The sequence below is a fragment of the Mauremys reevesii genome, linkage group 10 (assembly GCF_016161935.1).
Source record: "Mauremys reevesii isolate NIE-2019 linkage group 10, ASM1616193v1, whole genome shotgun sequence".
NCBI classification, from domain to species: Eukaryota; Metazoa; Chordata; order Testudines; family Geoemydidae; genus Mauremys; species Mauremys reevesii.
Genome location: NC_052632.1, coordinates 10,042,242 through 10,066,884, shown reverse-complemented (window position 1 = coordinate 10,066,884; position 24,643 = coordinate 10,042,242).

Here is a 24,643-nt window from a genome sequence, read left to right as displayed (position 1 = left end):
TGTAGTCACCATCCTGGAGGATGAGGAGTGGAACTGCAGAAAAGAGGATCAGATTTCAGGCGGGAACTAGATTATTGAGGAACTAGAATCTCAGGGGTTGGCTTCTGGGAGTAGCTGGGAGACAAACAGTGTAGCTTTACAGCATATAACAGTGGCCTCTTATAATGTTTTATAAAACCTGGATTCTTACACCTCTATCTGCTTGCTGCATCTCTGATTGCGAATGAAATCCTACTTGCCGAAGTTTTGGAAGTGGGAGCTCCTAGGAACTATTGCTCATGGGGAAAGGGGAAACAACATCAATGCAAGCTGACAGGTCAGTAACTCCCAGCCATAATGGTTATTTGAGTCCCTGTGCCTAGTCTGCTCACTTTATCAGCCTATGTGTTATTGCAGCACCTAGATGGTAGCATGATAGACTCATTACATGTGTTTTTGAGCAATAAACTACTATATCAGATGCATTGGCAGAGTCTCCAAGACAGCCACTTGGTCTGGGTGTTTGTGGAGCCACGTGCCCCTCAATGGCAGGAACTAGTGTTCTTTTTGTTTGGGATATCCAAGTAATGCAGTGTCAGCCAGTGAGAAATACAGTAATTTATGGCAGGGACAACAAACACTTATGCTGGTAGTTTTAAAGCTGCTCTGGTTGCTTGGTTAGGCTACTGATTACTTTGTTCCTAAGTAATTCTTACCTGAACATTTTATTTCTTTTGGCTCTTTGCCATGAAGGCAATGGCCTACACTGGGGTGGCATGGTGTTTGCCATGCCCCAATGTGAAATCTGGGCATCACTGTGGCGTGCCAAAGTACAATGCCACCTGGAAAATCAGAGAAAATCTTTGAGAATGTCTCCAGTCCATGCATGCATGCCACTCTGTGCCTGGTCAGATATGTAGAAGTTTGGACTAAGAACCGCTTGTATCTGACACACTGTGGACCATAACTTCAACATCTTTCGTGGGGGAGTCAGAAACTGTCACCGTTATGGGTCTCAGTCCATCATGTACTTAAATATGTGAGTAGTCTCAAAGACTTCACATTCGTAAAGTTAGCACATGCTTAAATATGTTGCTGAATCAGGGCCCTAGTGAGCAAAGTTGTTTGGCTGGTATGCATAAGGAAACAGGGAGTGACTTGTGTCTGTATATGTATGTCTCATTTGTGCATTGAATTAATTTTGTGGGTAGAAGAGAAAAACAAGCTAGCTGCAGCATGAACATGTTTAAGTTTGTGCTTTGGAAATTAGTACAAGCGTATATACTTGGTCCCCATAAACGAATGTTATTCTCCCCAATGAATTCACTGTCTAAATTACTAGAGATAGGTGTTTCACTTACTTTGCCTTCATTGTCAGGTTAATATAGTGATTCTTTTTGCCTTCTTTCTTTTTTAAATCTGAAGAAAAAATTCAAATAAGCCCTAATTATATGACTCTGATTCTGAACAGTTCTGGAAATTGCAGAGCAATCAATATTAAGTACACTTTACACCAATTTAGAGACCTATTCTGCCCAGACACGTGCCTGATGTAGCTCTGAATTTTGTGTAATTTAGGCTGAAAAGTGGGGCAATGTGGATTTTCCAATTAGCTGATGCTAAATCAGTGTTCTTCCACCTGAATTTTTTTTAATTGGTTGGTACTCAGTGAGATGGGTGCATAGATACAAAAGAGAAGGGAAAAAAGGAAGATCATCCTCCTTGAATGGGTGAAAGATAGAGACCAGTGCACAGAGTCTGAGATTTTCTGGACAACTCAGGCACACGGGTTAGTGCTGTGGAGACAGTTTCGCCTGTGGAACTGTCAATTTTTAATTGAGTTAATGTTTCTACAGTGCTCTGAAAATGTAAAGCCTTGTGTAAGTGCTAAGAATTATTATTAATGATGCTGATTTTTGACAGCTTTCCTGGAACAGGCTGGGCAATACAAGTTAATTTTATAATGTTTCACTCACTCACAATGAAAGTGTTAAAATGAGGATGTAAGAAGAGGAAAAAGGCAAGGGGCAACAGTCTAGATAGAGTCTCCAGTTCTGAGATGTGCCTCTCAGCAGACATTTCCAGGAGTGGGGTGAGGACAAAGACAGCTTTAAGCTATCTTTCCCCTCCTAGAATTCTGTGACTGGCCCCTGCCATAAATTAGAACATTCTCAGGGGACTGTGCCAATCTACTGTGATTTCCCACCTGTCAGGGCTCCATTGGCCTAGAATAGCAGGAGCACAAAGCCCTCTGGCAATACCCCCCCCCAATATATCCTCTCCTGCCACCAACCACCTCATTCCACTGGGGACTGCAAAAGAGGAATGGCGTAAGACACCAACCCTGTACAGCCCAAGGGCACCTCCTGCACTGAGGAAATTCTCCCCCGGTCAATTAAGTTGTCTTTGTGACCCCCTCTGTTGCCACAAGGGGGTTGCAAGTGGAGCCCAGGGTTGGGGCTGGAGCACTGATAATAGTATTAGTGTAGTGTAGATGCTCTGTGTTGGTCAGTGGTTGGCATAAAAGTGCACTGTTCAAAAACCAGATACCTATCCTAGGCTTCATCACACCTTCTGGCTTTCAGTGTGTGCTGTTTGGCTGAGGGAATTGGGCTGAGCAGAAACTGAACAAAGACTTTAGGGTCTGACCCAAGAATCCTAGGACTGGTTTCGTTATATTTTGAGCACAGCCTTTCCTTTAACCTCTGATATACATGTGATGTTTGTGTTCTTTCTGAGCAAACATATTGAGTCTGGCCAGCATAGGGGATACCTCACTCTTCATAATGTATGTGTGACTGAGTTCCAGCTGTACTTTTAAAATTAGCCCTGAGTATAGAACCTGAATGTCCACAGAATTATGGTTTATAACTGGTATTAGAAAGAGGAGAATCAGACCCATCGAATTCAGGACTCTATTTGTCTTTCTATAGACAGTAATCCCTTTCAAGTTTCTTAAAGCAACTGCCATCCAAGGCACATTTAGCACAGCTTCTACTGACTTGGCCAGAGGGAGGGTCCCTTTAACTTAGATTTCACCAACCAGGCACTGTAACAGCCTTAATATGGAGTCACAGACAGTCCCCTTGGATACTCCAGTCTGGCTTGCCACGCAGGTGAGCCTACCTTTGTGATAAATGGTCCCTTACACCAAGAATCACAGCAATGTCCAGGTTATAGCCAGTCACTTACCCATCTCAATTGCACCTTAGATCTCACGCTAAAGACAATGCTTGTAGCCAATCCTATAAGAAATTATATACAGATTTATAACTATGGAAAAGGAAATGAGGGTTATTTATGAGGTTAAAGCAGGTAAACATATATATACAAATGAGTTACAATCTTAAGTTTCAAAAGGCAATAGAACAGGGATCGGCAGCCTTTGGCACGCGGCCTGCCAGGGTAAGTACCCAGGCGGGCTGGGATGGTTTGTTTACCTGCCGCGTCTGCAGGTTCGGCCAATTGTGGCTCCCACTGGCTGTGGTTCACCGTTCCAGGCCAATGGGGGCTGCGGGAAGCAGCGGCCAGGACATCCTTCGGCCCGCGCTGCTTCCAGCAGCTCCCATTGCCCTGGAGCGGCGAACCATGGCAAGAAAGAGCCGCGATCAGCTGGACCTGCGGACACGGCAGGTAAACAAACCGGCCCGGCCCACCAGGGTGCTTACCCTGGCAGGCTGCGGGCCAAAGGTTGCCGATCCCTGCAATAGAAGCTTCTAATAAGCAAGCTGACTGTGGCCTTTAGGGCTAACCCAGGCTAAGCAGTTGGGGATCCCTTGCTTATGCTTCAAAACCTTGCCCTGCCCCAGAGTCCAAGAAGCACAGAGATCCAGTTCCTTCTTGTAGGGGGTTTTATTCCCCTCCTCTTATGTACTCTCAGCTGCAAACTCAGGTGATGGGATTGCATGACTCATCTTCATGAAGGGAGGGAGAAAGAGCAGAACAACAAAGACGTTTGCCCTCTTTAATGTTCCATGATAGTCTGTCTGGTGTCAATGGGCCTTCCCCATTGGCCAGGACAAGACACCTTCTGTTGGAGACCAGCACTTTACACGAGTGTAATGTCTCTCTCCAGCCTGGTGATCACAGAGGCTGATAATATAAATGCTTAAATATTACCCTACACTATGGGATACAGATGTGATAAATGAGATTAACGTATGCAGCAACTCACGAATATTCAATCAAGCCTAAACACAGTCGTATAATCCTAATACCTATTTTAATAATACTAACACACAGGTGAACCCAACCTGATTCCAGCTGTGTATTTGTCAATGTTCAGTTGCCGCATGGGGACCTTGGCATGAGCTGGCACCTGGTCTGCCAGTGTCCCTGTGGTGAATATGCCACTATGGTATTCTATGCCACTTCAGGTTCCCCTAGGCAGGGGAGATTCTCCATGAGCTGGGTCTGCCAGGTTTAGGGCAGCTTGTGCCAGTGGAGTAGCTGCCCTAAAGCTGTAGAGGATCCGGCATGCAGTATTTGCGCTCTTTGTATATTTCTTAGCATTTCCATAGGTGCAGTTTCAAAAAACACTAACACGATCCATTTAAAAGAGTAAGAGGCTGCTAATGTGTAAACCTTTGGGGTTCCAATAAACGGTAGCAGGAATGAAAGCGTTAACTGACCATCATCAATTACAGCATCAGAGGGGGTGATTAGGACTGAAATTGCAGGGAGGTTTTTAATTTAGCCGAGTAGAGGAGACGCCCCCAGCTTAAACAAGCTCATCAGATCATATACTACTTACTGCTTTATCCGCTTACCATGCACTGCCACTCAGAGCTATTGTGTATGCAGAGGGCACCAAACAGACACTATGATATAATATTATTCCTTTGTCCACAAATCCACCCGAGACCCATTGTCACTTTGCCTGCCTCAGAACTGCCTATCATAGAGAATTCTCCTAAATAGAGATAAGGAACCCAAATCTTGGATGCAATCAACTCAGTGCACAGCGGACCTTGATGAAGGAAACAGGCCAGTTTGTGGCGTTTATGCAAACTGCTTTTTCGTTACAAAGCTGTAGGTGGCCCTTCTGTAGAAACATTGGTTCCTGAACAGTGCACAATATCACTGCAAATACTTAAGCACATGCGTAAGTTTCCTCATGTGAGGAGTCCCATTCTGAGGTGTTGGCAGGATCAGGGATCAATCAGTTACAGATACTTCTATTGTATCTGGCCCCAGACATCCTTGTTTCCATCTAACACTGTTTGAACCACAATTTCTAAGGGATTTCAACTTGTGTGTGTAATTTTCCTGGTAAAATTGGCCAGGCAGATTATTTTGGGGGTTGCACGTGGAAGGTGGTGTTTGGGTGATGCTTCAGTCTATCGAAAATGGTCGGGATCATATTTAAAGGATTCTCTTCAGAATACTTAATGCCAGATCCTCATCCAATGCAAATGAGCATAGCTACATCCATTTGTACCAGCTGAGAATTTGCCCCATAATTTAGTTTTGAGTGGGCTCAAGGAGCATCCTCTGATTTGTCCCCCATGCTTGCAGACTGCTTGCGCTTGGCCGAGCAAAACGCCTGAGTGAGACTTGTGCCGCAAGCCAGCCAAAGGGGCCAGGGAGCTGACAGGCTCTGCGGAGTAGCACACAGTGTGTCCTGAGGCACAATTCCTCCTGGCGCACTCACTGGGGCGGGGCAGCCCTGTGCTGCCCCCTGCATGGGAACCATGCAGCCCAAAGAATTAGCCATCAAGGCTGTTCATTGCATCAAGTAAATAACTTTTCAACACTATCTCATTTATATTGTGGGTGATTTCAGTGGGAGTCTTGCATGTGTGTAAGGCTTGTAGGATTGGGTCCTTCTTGTAGGAACGGTGCTTAAATCATCTCTTTGCAAACGGGCATATTTTTTAAAATATATTTTTTCAACTTATAAAACTGTATCCCTATTGCTGTCTCTTGTGCCCCTCCCCCCAAAAAAAGGGGATGGGGAGAAAGAAAAAGATGAGGGTGGTAGTCCTACCAGGAAATGCTGTTTGAATGTGATGCATGCCCAGTTTGAGTCTGAGCCAAAGCCCGTTAAAGTTAATGGATGTCACTGGCTTTAGATCAAGCCCTATGTGCATGCAAACTTATCTGTACTGATATATTTGCAGCCATTCTTACATTCCTAGCCATTCAAAAGTCCCATTCGTTTCCATAGGAAATTGGAGAATGTAAGGAATACAAAATCAGGCCCATAGTCGACACAGCACCATCTTATAGGCAGGTGATACCTCTGCTTAAGGTAGCCTAACACTTTGTTTTCCTGTTTTCAGTAATGGCCTGTGATCATGTAAAATTAAAGACAATCTCATAGTGTACATGCACTAGGGAGCTGAATTAGGCTCTGTTTCAAAACTGGTGTTTGAAAAAACTTTTTTTTTTCTGAATTTGAATGTGAAGGTTCAGAGGCGAAGTCATGCACACACTTAGCATGTGCGTTACTTCAGTTACCGGAGTAATCCCACAGAATTTACGTGAATAGAAATGAGAGACTTTTGGAAAGTGTTAACTAGAGGTGGGGGAAATTTTTCAGACAAATAGGTTATTTGCCCAAAAATGCAATGTCAGGGTGACTGAAACAATTTGTGAATTCAGGTTTGATTTGACCAATAGGGTTTACTGAAAAAAATCAGTCAAAACGTAATTTTTTGATTTCTTGTCTTGAAGGAACATTTTGTTTTGAAATTTAGCTAGTTTTTTTCCTCAATAATCACCTGTAAATAAAATAAAAAGAAAAATTGAATTACTATTCATTTTGGGTAGTATAAAGCAGTCAGTTTGTCCCCAAATGAATTTTTTCCCCTCAGTTTTTCATTTTGGTGAGGGGGAAAAAATCCATTTTGGGGTGTCCTGAAACCATTTTTCCCAGATTTTTTTTGGTTCGGTGGCCAAACCAAAAAAATCGATTATTTTTTCACCTCTAGTATTAATAATGAATTGTCATTGATTGAGACTAGATCGTGAGCTGCTCCACAGATGCTGAGTTAGATTTTGCAGCCCTGGTACCTCACTCTTGAGTTGAGATATTAAATCTTAGCCATGTCCATTGGTTTACACACAAATCAAATCAATCCTGGATAACATTTGAAATATTCCATCTCAGAACTTTGAGATACTTTAGCTAAGGGTCAGCTTATACTTGTGCCTACTTCTTATTCAGGCAAAACTTCCATTGGCTTCAGGAGGAATTTTGCTTGAATACTGAGTGCAGAAGAAGGCCTTATGTAAGCACTGATATGGGCTACTGCTGATAACCTTTCTTCAATATCAAGTGAGTGGTTGCAGGTTGCTGTGTGTCTAGCCTTTCTGATGCAAGAGCTTTGAGATATGTTGATTTCTACAGCAATTCCCTAATTCTCAGTTATACATTTGGGGTGAAATCCAGGTCGCTCACATTGAGAGAGTGTAATAGGACTCTCTCGGAAAGGGGTTGGGAGGTGAAACCCACCCACCAGACCGGAGGCCAGGTCTGGGGACCGTTGCCTCTCTGCCCCACTTTTGTGATGTGCTGGAAGCGCTGCCTCCATATAACATGTATGTGTGTTCCCATCTCTTCTCTCTGCACTGGCCTTTGTGGAGCGGGCAGGGACACACTTTCTGTGGCATGAGGGACATAGGCAGGAAAGTCTCTGTGGTTATTCTCATCTGCCAGGTTTAAGTAGCATGGAGGGCCTACGGCTGCTGTTCCTCACAACAACCTAATGTTGTCTTGACAGTGTTGGAGATGCCCTTCTGATGAGAATAATGAAGGCTATATTCCAACCCTCCACCAGCAGTGTTAAAAAATTTAGGGCCTACTGCTGAGGGCTTGAAGCTCATTCAGAGGACTCCAGTGGGTGAAGCTCAGCACCTCTCGGAGAGCCAGATTACGTCCTTGCCCCTCTCTGAGCGGTACTTCCTCCTCTTTATGGAAGGGAGACACAACTGCTTCTTTCCACTGTGACTTATGGAGAGTTCTCTGCCACAGTCTAGGGTTTGTGGGGGGAGGGGAAGAGATGCACATTGTCTCCCCTCTGGCCTCGTAAACCTGATCCTGGGAGTTTCAGGGGCTTTTGTGGCCAAGAAGGAATGTCAGTGAGCAGATCTCCAATGGATCCATGCTGCCAGAGAGCTGCAGAGAGCCATACTTTATGACAGGAGTGGCCTCTGTGTGGATGGTCCAGACTGTGCATCATGGGGAATCTGTCAGGTGTGTAGGTGGCCACCAGAAGTTCTTCCAATGGGTAATGGGGGAGAGGAAGCAAATCCAGTCCCCACGCCCATGATGGTACGAGAGATTTCCTCCCACAGAGGAGGTTTATAACATGGGTGGAAACTCTCAAGTCCAGGATCAGGCCCTTATTCCACTACTGCTTTATTTTAGTAGCATGGAGGCTGCAATGGAGGCAACTAACATTAATTATTTACTAGTTCCCTAAAAGAATGAGGAGGAAGAAAGGAAATAAGTGCTCTTCACAAAACCATTCAACTAAAACTGTCAGACAACCAAGATGTGATAGTTCTTTAACTCCTTTGTTAAAGAGCTCAAATTAGGGGGAAGGGGCATTTCTTCAGGGTGTGTATGGCCCTGATCCTACAAATGTAGCAAGACTCTGTGCCGGTATAAGGTTTATCCACATTTATCTGATTGCAGGATCTGGGCCAATTCATTAACTTGAATGGAAGGGGTCCTGGGGGTGGGCATTAGGTTCTGGACTTTGCTCAGATGATGAATGGTTGCGGATTTTGCTATTAGCATTTTAAAATGAATCAAATAAATTTTATGTTCTTTAACTTCTCTCTTACTAATTACAATTTGGCAAGTAAAGTTAGTTATTGAAAAAGTGGGATATTTAGTTGTTTGAATATATTTTTCAATAAGCTGTATGCTGTACAATATAGTTAATATAGCTTACCATAACAATACATTATCTAATTCTGGTTCCAAAAATGGAATTTCTTGTCAATATTATCAAATCCAGTTCATATAGAATTGCAATCAGTTTTCAGGTGTTTACTGTATAAACCTTAATTGCCTGTATTTGCTAAAATATTGTTTAAATCTAAAATCACGATCATGCAAAGTGGATTTCAATAACCTAGTTAATTTACTTTAATTTGGGATGTCTCTATCTGAATAGGGGAAAAAATATGAAGACTAATTTTATCTGCTTATAGTTGATTTAATTGTATATACTTTTGATGGATTAAGTTTCAACTTAATTGTGGGAAATGGAACAAGAACGTTATAAAGAGTGGATTAAAATAAAAGTCACTAGCTACCTTGCATGCTAATTTTTAAAATGTTAATATTATTAATTGTAGAATGGTAATTTATAAATAATATTGTTATATCTTCCCACATTCAAGCCCACAAAAATTAGATGGTTTTAATTACATTTATTGATATTATCTATACACATGCCTTTTTAGTATGTGATTATTTGTCTCGGTTTCTGTGTGATGATAATATGATGGGACTTTTTTATGATTGATTAATAAATACAAAATACAGCAGTCGCCTGCCTTGGTAAATGGAAATATTAAATATGCAACAAAGTTTGGAAAAGCAACAATAATTTTTATACTCTTTGCTCTTTATTTTTCAGATAATTTCGAGACATATCGTGAAAGAACTGATTAGCTGTTTTATATAGATAGATATTTTAAGATGTTAGCATTTCCATTTTTTATTCCAACTCATGACTGATGATGGATTAAAATATAATTGGCTTCTAGTTTTGTTAGAGAGTGTGCATATGCGCCCGAAAGGTAGAAATAACAATTTCCTAATTTATATATAAACAGGCATACTATTAAAATATTCTGAAAATGTCCATTTCCCGAGAGAAAAAAATCTAGTATAGATTACATGAGATTCTGAGACATTCACCTGAAAGTATAATTAAAAGAAAAACTACACAAAAATAAAAATGGTTGACACAAACCAAGCTAAGAAATTCCAAATTAAGTCTTCGTCTCTATCCTGAACTAATAGAGTATGAGGGGAAATGTAGTGGTGGGAAAAGGTGAGGACAGAGTACCGAGATAAGATTTGAATTCCTTGGCTTTTGCTTCTTGGTGTTTTATTATTTAATTATTGCTAATTAAAATAATATATGTAATATTAATTTCCTTTAGAACAAAGAATTATATTTTATGGCAGGTGATAAACTGCAATTTGTTAGTTCTCCTATTTTCTGTTGGTTAGCCAGGCAAATAACAAAATGAGGAAGATTTTTACAAACTGTACCAGATCCCTAATAGATCATAATGAGTTCTCTTTGAAAATACATACTTAATCTGAGTTATTCCTATCTGTTAAAAATGTCTGTATTTTTTTACTCTTATTACATTTAAAACCAATTATTTATACATTTTTATTTTCAAAAGTTGTTCTGAAGCTATAACATTTCATCACGGATGAGGCTCGTATATAAAATTGAAAATGTTGCTGCAGCCTTCATTAAAGCATCACTAAGTCTGCAGCTACAATTTCAGACTTAAGCTTAACTTTTCTACAAAGTATGTGCTTCTCATTAAATGCGTAATTAGTATAATTAATAATTACTCACTAATTGAAATGTAGGTTAACAAACTTCAATATGTAAAAGTAAAGGGGGGAAAATGTCATTCATTCACCCTGGGCTTTATAAGCCTATAAAACTCTTCAAAGGACTTCAAGATATCAAGCAATCTTTTATTCAGCTAAACCTACCCCCCACCTTCACTCTTACACACACTTAAATACTCAGTATGCTCACAGCTTGGAAAAAAGCGAGAAAAGCCTTAATGGATCACTGATTTTAACTAAAGAGATAGGTATGTACTCCATATAAATGGTTTCAAAACAATTTTTGTTTTAGTTTTAATAATTTTAGTAAAATGAAAACAAGCATCTTAGCTCTGTAGACACCAAAGCTTTCAACTGTGCACTTATTAACATAGCTTTTATTTCAAGCACAAACATCTAAAACAATTACACTGGAGCAACTGTGCAAATTGTTTCATGTGCTAATATTCAGGTACGCTCTTCTTGTGGGCAAAGGCTAATAAAAATTTGGGGACAGAGTGGAGAATTAAGGACTCGATCCTCCAAATCTATATATATATGAATAACTGTAACCTAGAAGTAGCTTATGGGACTACTCACATGAGTAAGGTTATTCACATGCATAAGAGTTTGCAGGATCAGTCCTGAGAAGCTTCACAATCATGTAGAATAAATCTGTGAATAGAATGACTTTTACTATCGGCAGCTTCACTTAATGTGATTTAAATATTTTTCTTTTAGTCACCCTAATTATATGTACATTTTTAAAGTGACAAGAACTAGCGCAAATGTTACTGATCTAGATAATCACATCAGCAAAAGTGACACTTCAGCAAGAAACATGAGTTTGTCCTATTTTTTTAATACAAAGTCAGTTGTCAGGTTGTTTACTTGTATAGGAAAGCAATGGTTTTCCATCAGGAAATAAACAAGAGATTTTATAATGAAGAAATCAATGTTCTTAAAAATGGTTCTATAGCATACTAGTTTAAAATGAATATTTTTGGGGGATGCTGGTTACATTTTATTTTGTGGGGGAGAATCTAATACTGAAAGTATTCATGCATTTCTGTTTAAAACATTTGTTTACATTCTAACCTGGGATTTTGACCAATATTATTACACTTTGATCATTTCCAACTAATCCAGTTTCTGTCAGGGCATTTCTGAAATCCACTCAGGAAATGTTAACACTGATGTCAGATTGCTATACATTCTGTGAGTATCTTATACCTTTTCTTATGGCAAAAGACCATTTTTAGAATTGGCTGAAACATAGGGATTTTTTTTCCCTAAGGAAAATTCACAGTTGCCCTGGAAATGAAATGATCCTTGATTAGACAACTATAAAATGATCATGCAGACAAAGAATATACTGTAAGGAAGGCAGTGAGTCCTTGGAATTAGTACAGTTATTATTCCTGCTGCAATATTCCTACAACAGGTTTTCCTTCAAATTAAAAACATGACATAGAGCTAAAGATGTTCCCTCAACTCTTTATTTCAAGCCCTAAAACATAATTGGGATAATAATAATTTGTACATGCCTTCTGTCACTATTTGATCCAACTATGGGCACTGAAATGATACAGATTTTGGTCAGTCCTTATAATGCCAATTTTTCTTCCAAAATCTCTCTCTCTCTCTCTCTCTCTCTGTCTTTCTAATGTCTTGACATTTGAGGGCTCTGCAAAACATGATGACTTGAACAATGGTGACTTCCTGCAAAAATATATATTTTGCAGATGAAACTGTCAAGTGTGTAATTAATTAGTTCACTGAAAGTTTCTTGTTATCCTTGTCTCTTTTTGAATGGAAAGGGTAATACTAGAGATAGCGATGCCTTCTTGGATGCAGACACTTCTTTCGATATACGTATAAGCATGTCTTTTTTTAGTTTCTGACACCCTTTCTCTCTTTGTATATGAATATATGTGTCTCTATTTATGTATATTTGTTATGGAGGGTAGAAAGATCCACTGCTCCCAAGAAATATCGTGCATCACTCCAACAAATTCTCAAGTCCAGCTCAAATAGTTACTGCAGATTGAGAAAGACCAAAGCAGAATCTTTCCCTGACCTGATTTGTGTAAGCAGGTGAGGACATGAAGAAATATATTAAGACCTCAATGTGTCTTCAGCTCCTATATCTGACACCTGTCAGATAAAAAACAAACAAACAAACAAAAGCGAGAGATGCTGTTATCGATCACAGGCGATCAAGCCTCCCTTAGTTTTTTTAAGTGTCATTTGTAGCTTTAAAACACAGGTGCAAACGCTCAGATGTATTTCTAAGACACATAGAGTGAAAATGTTTTCTCCCTATTAGTATTAAAGTACAGGAAAAGATTGCTTATTGGACAGCAAGTTCATATATAAAGCACTGTAATGAAACATAGGCTCTATATTAAACACAAGACCAAAAAAGTTTATGTACCCAGCGTTTCAAGAATCCTAGTACAGTAGCTAATAGCACAGCATAGCAACAGTTGAAACTGGTAGCTTTGGTTTTTGTACCAAATCACATCATTTCCCAAGAATCTAATTTTATTTCCTAACCTTATTAAGAAAGTTGAGCAGTCTGCAAAATACCACTTGTTTATGAGGTAGAAACTCAGCTCCAAGGGGAGAAAAAATCTAATAACGGACACTTTGTACTTATTCAAATAATTTAAAAAAACAGTAAAAATGTGTACCCTCTAAGAAAAGCAACTTGCAGCTGTTTAGTTATCTGACTAGTAAAATATTTGTTTTTAATATGACTATCTATTGGTCACAACATCATGGACAGCTATTGAAAGCTGTTATTAACTATCAGATTCTGTACTAATTTGTCATGTGTGATCAGATATAGGAATAAGCCAACATTAAGAGAGTAAGTATTTTTTGGTATATAATATAACTCAACCCACCAGTCTACATATGTGTAGCTCCTGTTACCAAAGTTATGCCAAAATTTTGTTTAATTCATTTTTTCTTTGTTAGGGAGATTACAAAATAATACACACGATAAAGCTATTAGTAATTCTTCAGAGAAACAAAAATATTGAAGACTTGTTGGCAAGATGTCTGAATGTCCAGAATGTGTTTTTTACCCCCATCTCAGGTCTTTTCAGTCTTCCACTTCTTTTCCCCTAATTTCAATTGTAAAACTAATTTTAGTAGAGCAGATCAGTTTGAGTAGAACACTTTAATGAGTTCTTCAATATATCTACATGGGCTGCCAACATGAATCATTAGTGAGGCTACTCATATGTGTAAACTTACTCACAGGTACATAAGTGTTTGCAGAACTGGATTCAAAGGCAAGTGATTTAGTGTTAATATAATAAGATTTAATTTACACATGCCTACATAATAGGTAGTATTTGAAAATAAATCATGACAGAAGATTGCAAACTCTGAAGCAGGGATTGTGTCTTCCTATATTTGGACAGCGCCTTGCACACTGTGACCACTACCAGAGTGAAAATAATAATATACAAAAATGATTCACATCATCATTCTTAAAGCTGATCACGGCAGAAAATATACATAGGAAGCTGAACCCCAGATCTGTATTACCCACATATCTAGGGCGAGAACTTCAGCTGATGTAAACAAGCATAGCTCCATGGACTTCACTGGGGTTATTCTGCTTTACATTAACTGAGGATCTAGCTCATTGCATCAAAAACTGTGCTATGATTCACTGAGCTGCTTTGAAGATTTAACACATCGACAAAAGTGTTTTGAAAACTACTTGGGAAAAATGTTTCCCCCCACAAAAATCACCCTAAAAATTGACTAAGCTGTTTTGTATTAATCAAGTATTTCATCTTCACATTAGACCGGGGCCAGATTAGTAAAGCTCTGATAATGGGACACAGCAATGCTTTGCTAAGTAAAGTCAAAATTAATGACAAACAAAATCAAGTTTCCTTTGTGGTTGATTTTCAGACAGCTGCATCCAGATATAAAAGAGCTATCAAAGAAAGATATCCATTAATTATTAACTCAGAACAACTTCAGAAAGCAGTGCTTAAACCTCCATTGACATCATCCTGACAGGCTCCTAATCTCTGAAAGTTGTTGGTAAGAGTTGCATTAGACTCAGCATGTCATCAATTCTGGCTTTAACAACTGAAACTCAAGAGATGCACTGCAGCATATATATGAGCACATGGGACAAACTACCATCTCTTAAAAGACATCTGTGAGTAACATTTACAGCATAGTGTGCTGTATAATTCCCTGTGTAACTCTACCTCTGCCTTCAACATAATAGATTGTCAACAGTCTAATTGCAAGATACACTATGTAGGGGAATCATAAAAAAAAAAATCTGTGCGGAAAGTAATACAAATCAGCTGTCATCATTAAAGCAGGACCAACCTGTGGCTAAACCATTTAAACCTCTAGATTAATCCCCGGATTTCTCAATATAGATTGAATCAAACTCTAAGATCTACTGTAGAAAAAAGAGAGTAACTTCAGACCATACAGTGTATCATTTCCACCTGCTAGATAATGCAATTTGTTAATGTTCTACAACATATATGTTAAAACTGATACAATGTTTTATAGATTTATTTTTTTTACTAATGCCTTGTTTTTTTCATCTACTTTATATTTCAGCTTTAATATAATTCTGACTTTAATTTTTAGAACTTTTTTGTTAGCTGTTGGGTAGATGAAAATGCTTGAATTCCATTTTTAATAGAAGTATTTTTCTGGTGGGTTTTTTTCAGTTACGTAGTAAAACGCATAGTGTAGTATTAAAGCTGCAGTAAATATGTTGGTTGTTCAGTGGAATGGTGGTGTTAAAAATTTATTTGATGAAAGATCCAGTTGTATACTACCTGCAACAGCTTGTTAATTCTTTCAGACTCACTTTGAAGGATTTTACACTAGCAATAGAAACATTACAAAGGAGGAACTGATGAGCAAATGTCCCTATTTGAAAATGAAAACAAAAATATGATAGTACATTGGACAGGTTTTTATAGCATACACACCACTACCACTCTTTTGAAGTTTATAAATACATTCTTCCAAGGGGAAGAAAATTGTAATAGGAGAGTAAGAACTTCAAACTCTGAAACTACTCTATACATTCAGCTTTTCTCTTTCTTCTCAGTAAAAAACCCTAGCAGAACAGGTTACTAGTATTTACTCTTTAAAAAGGATGGTAATGGCTCTTTCATCTTAGAGGGAGGCATTTAAATTTGGAATAATTACAAGACACAAAACAATAAGCAGCACTGAGCCTGAATGACAAAATGCAGATCAACTTGATGTTTTAATGCTAACTGATGATTTTCCCCCAATCAGTTATATTAACCCTTTTGAATACCTCACTGACTAGTCTTCCCATTATTTCCAAGATCATGCAGTTGTGAATGATAGGTTATTATAAATCAGAATGATAACTCTTACAAATAAACTGCTTTATTAAAAGCACGGATTAACTAAAAGTGTGTATTTGTTCATATGCTGATTCACAGTTAAAGGCTTCAGCTCCTTGCTATTAAAGGCCCGGTATCATACTAGGCAACACATCTACTAGAATAGTTTTAATAGTTCATGGTTATTTTTGTTTGTTTCAGAAGGGGGGAGGACTATGTAACTGTTCCATCTCAATCAGCATAATTAGAATCTATTAAAACAAAATGATAATCATTAGAATTTCTTCTCTTTTTTTTAAATTTTCCTACCTTTGCTGGCCTGTTTCATCTGTTTCATTAAAGCTGTAATTTTTACAGCTGCTCCTGATCATCCTATGTTTTCCTCAGTGTGAAACCTAAAATGTTCTTTGCCTATAGAAATGTGGGTTAATAGAATAGCTACTTGAAGCAAGAAACCTCTGCAATATGTGTGTGTGTGTGTGTGGTGTGTCTATAGTTGTCTTTATTTAGGCCTGTCCAGCATTTTGTTTGTCCTTATGCCTTTTACGGCAGCTGGACTCTGACCTTCAAGTTCTAAAAAAAAAAAAAGTATTCTTTTCAGATTCCAAGTTCCTCCCTTTTTACCCTCCCACTGACACCATCCTATTCAATACTGGAGATAACTTTATTCATCTACACATCATTGTATCAAATTCAATGGGCAAACTGCTTCAACATGCTTCAGAACTGGACAGGGCAGTAATGTCTTCATTTTTTCCTTGATGCAATGAGTTTTTTTTTTATCACAGTCTTTTCAAGCACAAAACAAACACTGTAACCAAAAATAATCTCCCACAAGTGTTTTCCCACCATATTGGATCACTATAGACTTATTTCCCTGTAAAACATTTTCATGGATGACTACATAGCCTTAAAATGATTACATATGTCCCTAGCTAACACAAACTACAGGGGAAATGGGCGATTTATATATGAAGATTCTATGTTGTATCTAAAGTGTATGCTCTGAGATCATATTAAGAGCACAAAACCCCCTTGTTTCTAAAGTGCTTGTCCTATAGCTAGCTGATACCCCCTGTACAATTTATTGAAATTAAGGAGTACCTACAAAAACTAATAGAAGTGTCACATCTTTTGAAAATCAGATTCTTCTGCAAGTTTGCGGATCACTCTAAGAAAAAATGCAGGACTTTTCCCCATTATGGCAGTGTGAGTTTGCGACATACGATGGAACAAAATTCAAAATCATGTAACAAACAGAGTTCACTTAATGCTAATGACTCCAATCTATGGATACTAGAACAACTGTAGTAGGAAGGCATCTAAAAACCTTGTCAGTATGTTCTGAATCAAAGTACCAGATTAGTTTAAGTGGTGGGAACTGAACCTTCGTTCCAAATTCTCATGATTTAGCGTAGTATACTGTGAAGCAGACTAGTTGAGGACTAGAAAGGTGGTGCAGTGCACGTGCATGGATAAACATGTTATTTATGAGGGATGTGTCCATATATTTGAAAGCGAAACACTTAATGTTGGTAGCTTTATTTTTTTAAGTATCAAACAGAGCTAAGATTAATAAAGCCAAGTTGAGCTCATGTTTCTCTGGCATCTTTGTCTTTTAAGTGAGGGGAAGTTGAATGGTTAAAAAAATCGAAGTTCTGAAATGCTTAAACCAACTAATCATACTAAAACATTTTACATTCTGTGGATTTTTTTTTTAAATCAGATTTACATCCCTGACTGGGTGTTTTCCACTATAGGCCCTAGATGTTTATGTAGAGAGTACTGCGGACATTTGGAGGGATTTGGGGGTTTCAAAAGGGAGAAGTTTATACATTAGTGCTGCAAGTTGCAAAACACTGTTGATATTCAAATGTTTATTGTGTAAAATCTGGGATAAGCTTCAGCATGAGAGCTCCTTTAAGTGCCTACAACTATTGCTAATTCCCCTCAGCATTGAGGCTTGCACAAAGGCCTTAATCCAATTCCACTTTTTTTTTTTCCAAAAGCCTATGCTATTTTCTCTCATGTAAACTAACAACACTATCCCATCACACTGCAGAGTGCGTCAAAGAAAAAGGGCTCTGTGTTTATACTTCACCAACACTTTGTGTTTCTTGGCCAAGTATGGCAGGAAACTTTAAGTGGGTCCCCCAGGCCCAACCCCATTTTTTTAGAAAGAAAAATAAGCCTTCAGAGATGGAAAACAGACTATTTTAGAGACCAGAAACCTATTAAATGTCAACTTCTTCCAGTCACTATCCATGAAAAGAAATGGATCACTTGAGCCTTATTCCTACAGTTCTGATTTAAATTATGGAACACAAGCTTTTAGCTTTGATAAAATAGTATATTCTGCCTCTTGTATAATACATCCTCAGAAATTTTCTTTTTAATAGCATCCTCGGATACTAACTTTTGACTGTGAATATTTTATCCTAAACATTTAATAGATACCTAGTTATAAAACAGTTTTAAGCAATATGTTCCATAAATTTTGTATACTCTCTAGATTTACTTTCACAACGTTAAAAAAATTATTTTCTGAAGTTTATTGGAAAATGTTATCCATGTTACAAGGTTGTTATAAAATATGCAGATAGGGAATTTTTTTTTCCAGTTAAAAGAATTGTCAATTCTGCAGTTGTGTGGGGTCACTCAGTGTGCATCACTTGTCTCACAAGTGCCGTATATATCAAGGGACATCACCTTTTATCTCTCAAAAGTAACCTATATTCTACACAAACTCTGTGTCCTCTCATGTTTGTTCTTGAAAAAATTTTTAAATCGGAAATAAAGAATTACGAAAATATCATCATAGAGAGAGAGTTATTCACACTAAAGGAATGTATGCCGTAGAATTTTCGGTTTTCCTCTCAAATATTTTTTGGGCGGGGAGAAAGAAAGGAAGGGTTGTCTTTGTGCCACATTATGGTCCAGATTAGTAAATCATTACATTCCAGTTAGACATAGTAAAATCAAGAAGAAAGAGCACAAGGAATTTTTAGATGGTTTTAAAGACTTCTCTGTTGAAATGGGTCAGTTATTTTAAGACGAAATAGCATATTTAAAGTTGCATGCACCCAGAAAACAAAGAACTTGATCCTGGTTTCACTGAAGCTATTGACAAAACTTTGGATGGACTTCAGTAGAACAGGATCAGAGCTAAAACTTGCACGATACTAACAGGTGTCAGATGGACCATGTGAAATGAATAAGTGGTCCCATTCCAGCTCTTAGTGGACAAGTGTCCACAGCATACAAACAGCCACCAAGTTGGCATTCTCAGCCTAGAGGTCAAGGATTAAACTACCCTGAAGACTGAACTGCTCTTTCATCACCCAAAATAATCCTTCCAGATCAGGCCTGACCTTGCATTGGCAAGAGGGACGATGCTTGATCTGGCTGTAGCTAATCACTTATAAAATATATAACAGCAAAAATGCTCCATTTTTCACGTATAACTAGTAGAGACTCCATTTAGGATTTGGGTAAGGAAAACTGTGTTTGATTGGTAAGAATAAAAAGGGAAAATAGTAAATATTAAACACCCTTCAATAATCAGGCCTATGTGATTTTTACTATAAAAGCCTAGTTGATGTTCCATAGTATATTTGTCAATTGTGCTAATTAAAGGCTGGATTGAGGCTTTGCTAATAGCACAGGGTAAGGGGCGGCTCATGGTTGTGTTGACCCAAGAGGAGCCCTGTTCCCCCTTTGATCGCAGAGGAAAGTCATTTGCTTGAAGCCCTGTACAGGCGGCATCTTACTTCCCCCTTCAGACCAACTCAACTTTTCTGGCTTGGTGTCTTCTCCTGTAGACAAGCCTTTTACGACGCATAGGCTGGTTGGCAACCAAAACAAGAGCTGTAGCCTACAGCAGGGGTTCTCAAACTGGGGGTTGGGACCCCTCAGGGGGTCGCGAGGTTATTACATGGGGGGTTGCGAGCTGTCAACCTCCACCCCAAATCCCTCTTTGCCTCCAGCAATTATAATGGTGTTAAATATAAAAAAAAGTGTTTTTAATTCATAGGGGGGTGGGGGGTCGCACTCAGAGGCTTGCTATGTGAAAGGGGTCACCAGTAAAAAAAAGTTTGAGAGCCTACAGCTGGGGGGCTCGAAAGACTGTGTACATGTTGAGCTGTTGTCAGTCCAAATGAGTTAACTGCATAAATTCCCTGCTCATCAGCTGGGGTGAAATTTACTCTTTGCTGGTAGCAACACAAAGCCTGTGCACCCCTTAACTCCTGTTAACTTTCCTTTGTGAAATATATTAATGCTTGGGCTACGTGTTTCTATAAAGGGTAGGACTTCGACTGAAATGAAAAACCTAAGAATATCAGACTGGACATTGACATATTCTTTGTAATTCCCCTAAATTATGCACATTAAATTAAATACATTCTGAATGTACAACCCCATGAAAGAAGACTCAGCAGCTTGCCCCATCCTCAATCCAGCAAATAAAATATCTTGATGTGTTTTTTTAAAAATGAGCATCAGATGACTAACCTTTCTAGCACGAGAGTCATTACTTGCACATCATGCTATATGCAGTACTTACTGAGGGAACTGATGTTTCAGTTGACTGACAAGTCTCTCAGTGTACTTAACAACTTTAATTATACTTGTCATTTTCAAAATGAGTAGAAAAATGTACAAAATCAACGGAAATATGTCAGTTAGTTATTAGTTACAGAAAAGTCTCTCTTTTATCTCTCTTCTCTCGGGTAGAAACCATTCTTTCTATTAGACAAGGAGCCAGTTCAAAAACTTGAGACCCATCACTGTCTTCAGGGTATTTAATTACTCTCCTGTCTTTTTCTTTCTCTTGGATTGTCTCTGTGTTAGACAACTTCTGAGTTCATGCCGTGCTGTCAGCTCATAGCATCTTTGCTTTATCATGCCATGTGACTCAGATCTCTGTTTGATTGTCTCTTTTTGGTGCCACATGTGCTCCACAAACACAACCCGTCTTCATTAGGAAAAAAACTCAGCTTATCAGCTCAAGAAAATGAGGAGGTAGAAGTGAGCATTTGAGCAGTTCTGTCAGGAATGGGGAGGCGGGAACTGGAGAAAGCTTCCAGGAATCTGTAGGTGACTTTCCTTGCTCTCCAAGAAATGAACTTCAGGTGCCTCTCAAACTTGCTTGTTAAAATGAATTTGCCTATTGGTATTTTATGAATCAGCATTCTTGGAAGGCCACATTTTCTTTTCCTCCACTTTGATTGCTTTCCAATCTCCCTTGTGCACACACATGCTGTCTCTCTCCCTCTCTCTTCACTCTTCCACTTCACTTAAAGGTTTTCATGAAATTTAGACCACTTGACGGGTTTCTTTTTTACTTGGCATGGTGCTTGGAGGTTCCTTGTGTGAGTGCTGGAGGTTTGGATCTCATATCAAAGGGTTTAAAGCTAATGATTTTAAGTATGGCTGAATTTTATTGCTCCTCTGGTGGGCTAAAACCTTCAGTAACTCTTTGACCTTTTCCCAGTCAATCCAATTCCATCTAATGCTCTGTGACTAATATGGTGGATATTTAATCTACTTTGCTGCTGAAATTACTTTTAGAGCCACTTTTTTTCCTCTTGAAAATCTTCCTTTTTAGAGAAATTGCTGATCGTAAGCTCTAAATATGTTGCCCACTACAATATACATTTTTTAAAAAGAAAAAGCTTTTCTTTTAGTAACAGAAAATTAAAAGATATAATTTATTTCTAAAACACATTATAAATGAAGTGGGGGAAATGATTATATTCTGGAAGTAAAAGCCAAGTGAAAATGAAAAATTGACTCAAACCTCTCTGATCCTGCTATTAATAGAGATATCATGATGAGTAACCATACCTTAGCCAAACATTTCCTGTAATATAATTAAACCTCAAGAAGAAAATTAAAAGAAGGTCCTGAATATAGTGTTGTCACCCTCCCCCTGCCCATAAGCTCTGCTTGTAGGGTTAGGATTTGGGATTTGAGCTGTAAACCCTTACTCAGGTGAGTAGTCCCAACAGGGCATGTAGAGTTTGTTTTGCACGGGGGTTCCCAAAAATAATTTGGTTAAGATAGAGAGGATAGAATTAGATTCACTATCTATTGCCATATACTTCATGCATATGGTCATTCTACTCTGTGTACTTGCTTCTTATAAGAAGGTAAGGGATTCAGTTTTGCAAGAATTTAGCACTCAAAGGACAAGATCAGCAGGGATTGCTGAGCAGCTTTGTCCAGCGACGTCCAGTGAATGTCCAGCGAAAAGTGTTCTGGCTGATGGGCTGTAAACCCATGTTGTTTAGGTGCAGATCCTGAAAAGACTTAAGTGTATGGTAAACCTTAAGCATGTGAGTAGTCCCACTGAGTTCAGCTGGATTGAGACAGTTGAAGTCAATGGAATTATTTACATGCCTTAAGTTAAGCACATGTGCAAGTCTTAGCAAGATTGGAGCTTTAACCTTTTCAGAGTGCAGCCTCATTAACGAAATGTGCCAGCTGGCATTGGACTATAGAGGAATATAGAGCATCTTACATCTAAGTTTTCAGGTCAAATCCAGCCCAGGTTAGTAATGACCAAGTTGTTACCATGGCTTTATCATGGTTTATATGAAAGGAGTATTCTGGTCTCAGTGCAGTTTCCACTTGCCACAAACCACTACCCTCACCGGGACTTTCAGCAAAGTTATGGATTGAATGGGTAAAGGAGAAACTAAATTATCCTTTTGCCTTTGGAGGTAGTTCCTCTAGGCCAGGGTTAAGGTGCATTAGGAGGGCAATATGGACACGTCTGCGGTTTTTCTCTTCTGCAAGTAAGTGGCAAACTTCAGTCTCCAGGGCTGTCCATGTGGCAGCTTTCACTTACATGGAAAAGAAAAGAAAAGTGGTGAGATTTTACTGTCCATGGAGGTTCACGCATCACCATAAACATCAGTCCCGACTTGGATGGAACCATGTGTGTGTGTGTGACTCAGCTGGGGCATTATTTGTATTACAGCCTTGCTTACGGAAGAGCTGGTGGATTTTTCAGGCTCAGGGGAGGAAGAAGGGTCATGTGGTAAAGGCACATTGCAAGCCAGGAGATCTGGGTTCTATTCTCAGAACTTCCATTGGCATTCCTGGGCAAGTCTCTTAGGGTTAGACTGTGGCATTTAGCCATTGAACTGGCTGCCAGATGGTGCTGAACCTTTGCAATCATGAGCTCTGGGATGAATGTAGCTGCCTGGTGCATGAGGGGACTACATGGGCTCACCCCTCTTTCCCAGTTGTGGAGCAGGCCAAGTGCAGTCTTGGGGCTGAGACCTTGGGACCGTGACAGGTTGCTGTGTGGGCTGTGCTGGGAGAGGGTGACTCCTTTTATGATAAAGGCCTTTCATAGCCATGAACCCATCTGTGTATGTTATCCCATCTGTAAAATGAGGATAATAATGCTTAGCTGCTTCATGTGCCTTTTTTTTTTTTTTAGGCTTGATTATATAGTGTTTTGCAAAGGGGTTTCAGTTCTTCAGATGGACACTGCTATAGAAGTTCAAAGTACGATTTTTTTTTTGTTTGTAAAAAGAAAAGAGATTTTTAAGGTACATTCTTTTTGGGACTCCCTCTCCGAATGTCTTGACTCTTGCCCCATTAACTGAAGCTAAATGTCCGGGTCCCTACCCCTATAAATGACTGGCATTTGGGGCAGCAGGCTCCCTTATTTGCATCCTGAATGCAGGATAACAAGTTAGGTGTATTTTTACCCATCCTCTTTTTCATGTCTGCTAAGGAGAACTGCATTATACCGAATATCAATGATAAATTAAATCGGTTTCTTGAACACATGGATAAAATAAGCCAATGTGAAAACCACCATGTGCAGTTAATTTTATAGACAAATATATTTGGAGCAGGTACAAATCAAGGTATAAGGTGTTATGTTTTAACAGATTTTCATGCCATATGCATTTGCTTTTACAGTCTGAAAAAAAAAAGATTGAGCTAGTTATCTTTTATTTTTTAAAGAAATGTTGAAAAATACCCTCCTAAAATGAGCTGTTTTAACTAGATGAACATTGCTTTTCACAGATTATTTAAATTTTTTAACCATTATTTAGTATGATTTAATAAACTAATAGTTTATCTGGATGTTTGTTTACATTCAAGCCGTACAGAGTTCAGAACAATAACTCGAACTTTGGCGTGCTTTTAAATATTTATTGCATATCGTTTCAAATGACCTAATTTCACCAATATACATGAAAACAGTGGTCAGACCTCATCATTTCAAATGAAATCTGACAGCTCAGAATTTAAACCAGTTTAGCATGTTTTAACAGCTACACTCCAGTGATTCTGGGTTATTAAACTCTTTGGGAAGCCTTCCACACTTTATTAGGGGAAGAAAATTTATGTACTGGAAAGAGAAAAACATTTCTTCCAAAAGACTTGTAATTGGCAACATATACATGGTGACTCTGGTAATAATAATATCAGTTTATAGATTGTTAGCATCAAATAAGAAACAGAGATTGCCAAATATATAGTTTGGGTCACGAAGAGCACCTTGAGCTAAAGATATCTACAAAGATAATTTCACTAACTACTTGTTAACTGATTTGGCATGTATGTTTGATGTCCATGTTTGGGTTTTAGTGGAATATTAGTAATTTTATCCAGCGCATTAAGATTTGAAACTGAACCTTATTTCTGCCCAAGTTTAAAATGGTCAAAACTTCATCTAAATCTAAATTCTAGACTAATCCATTGC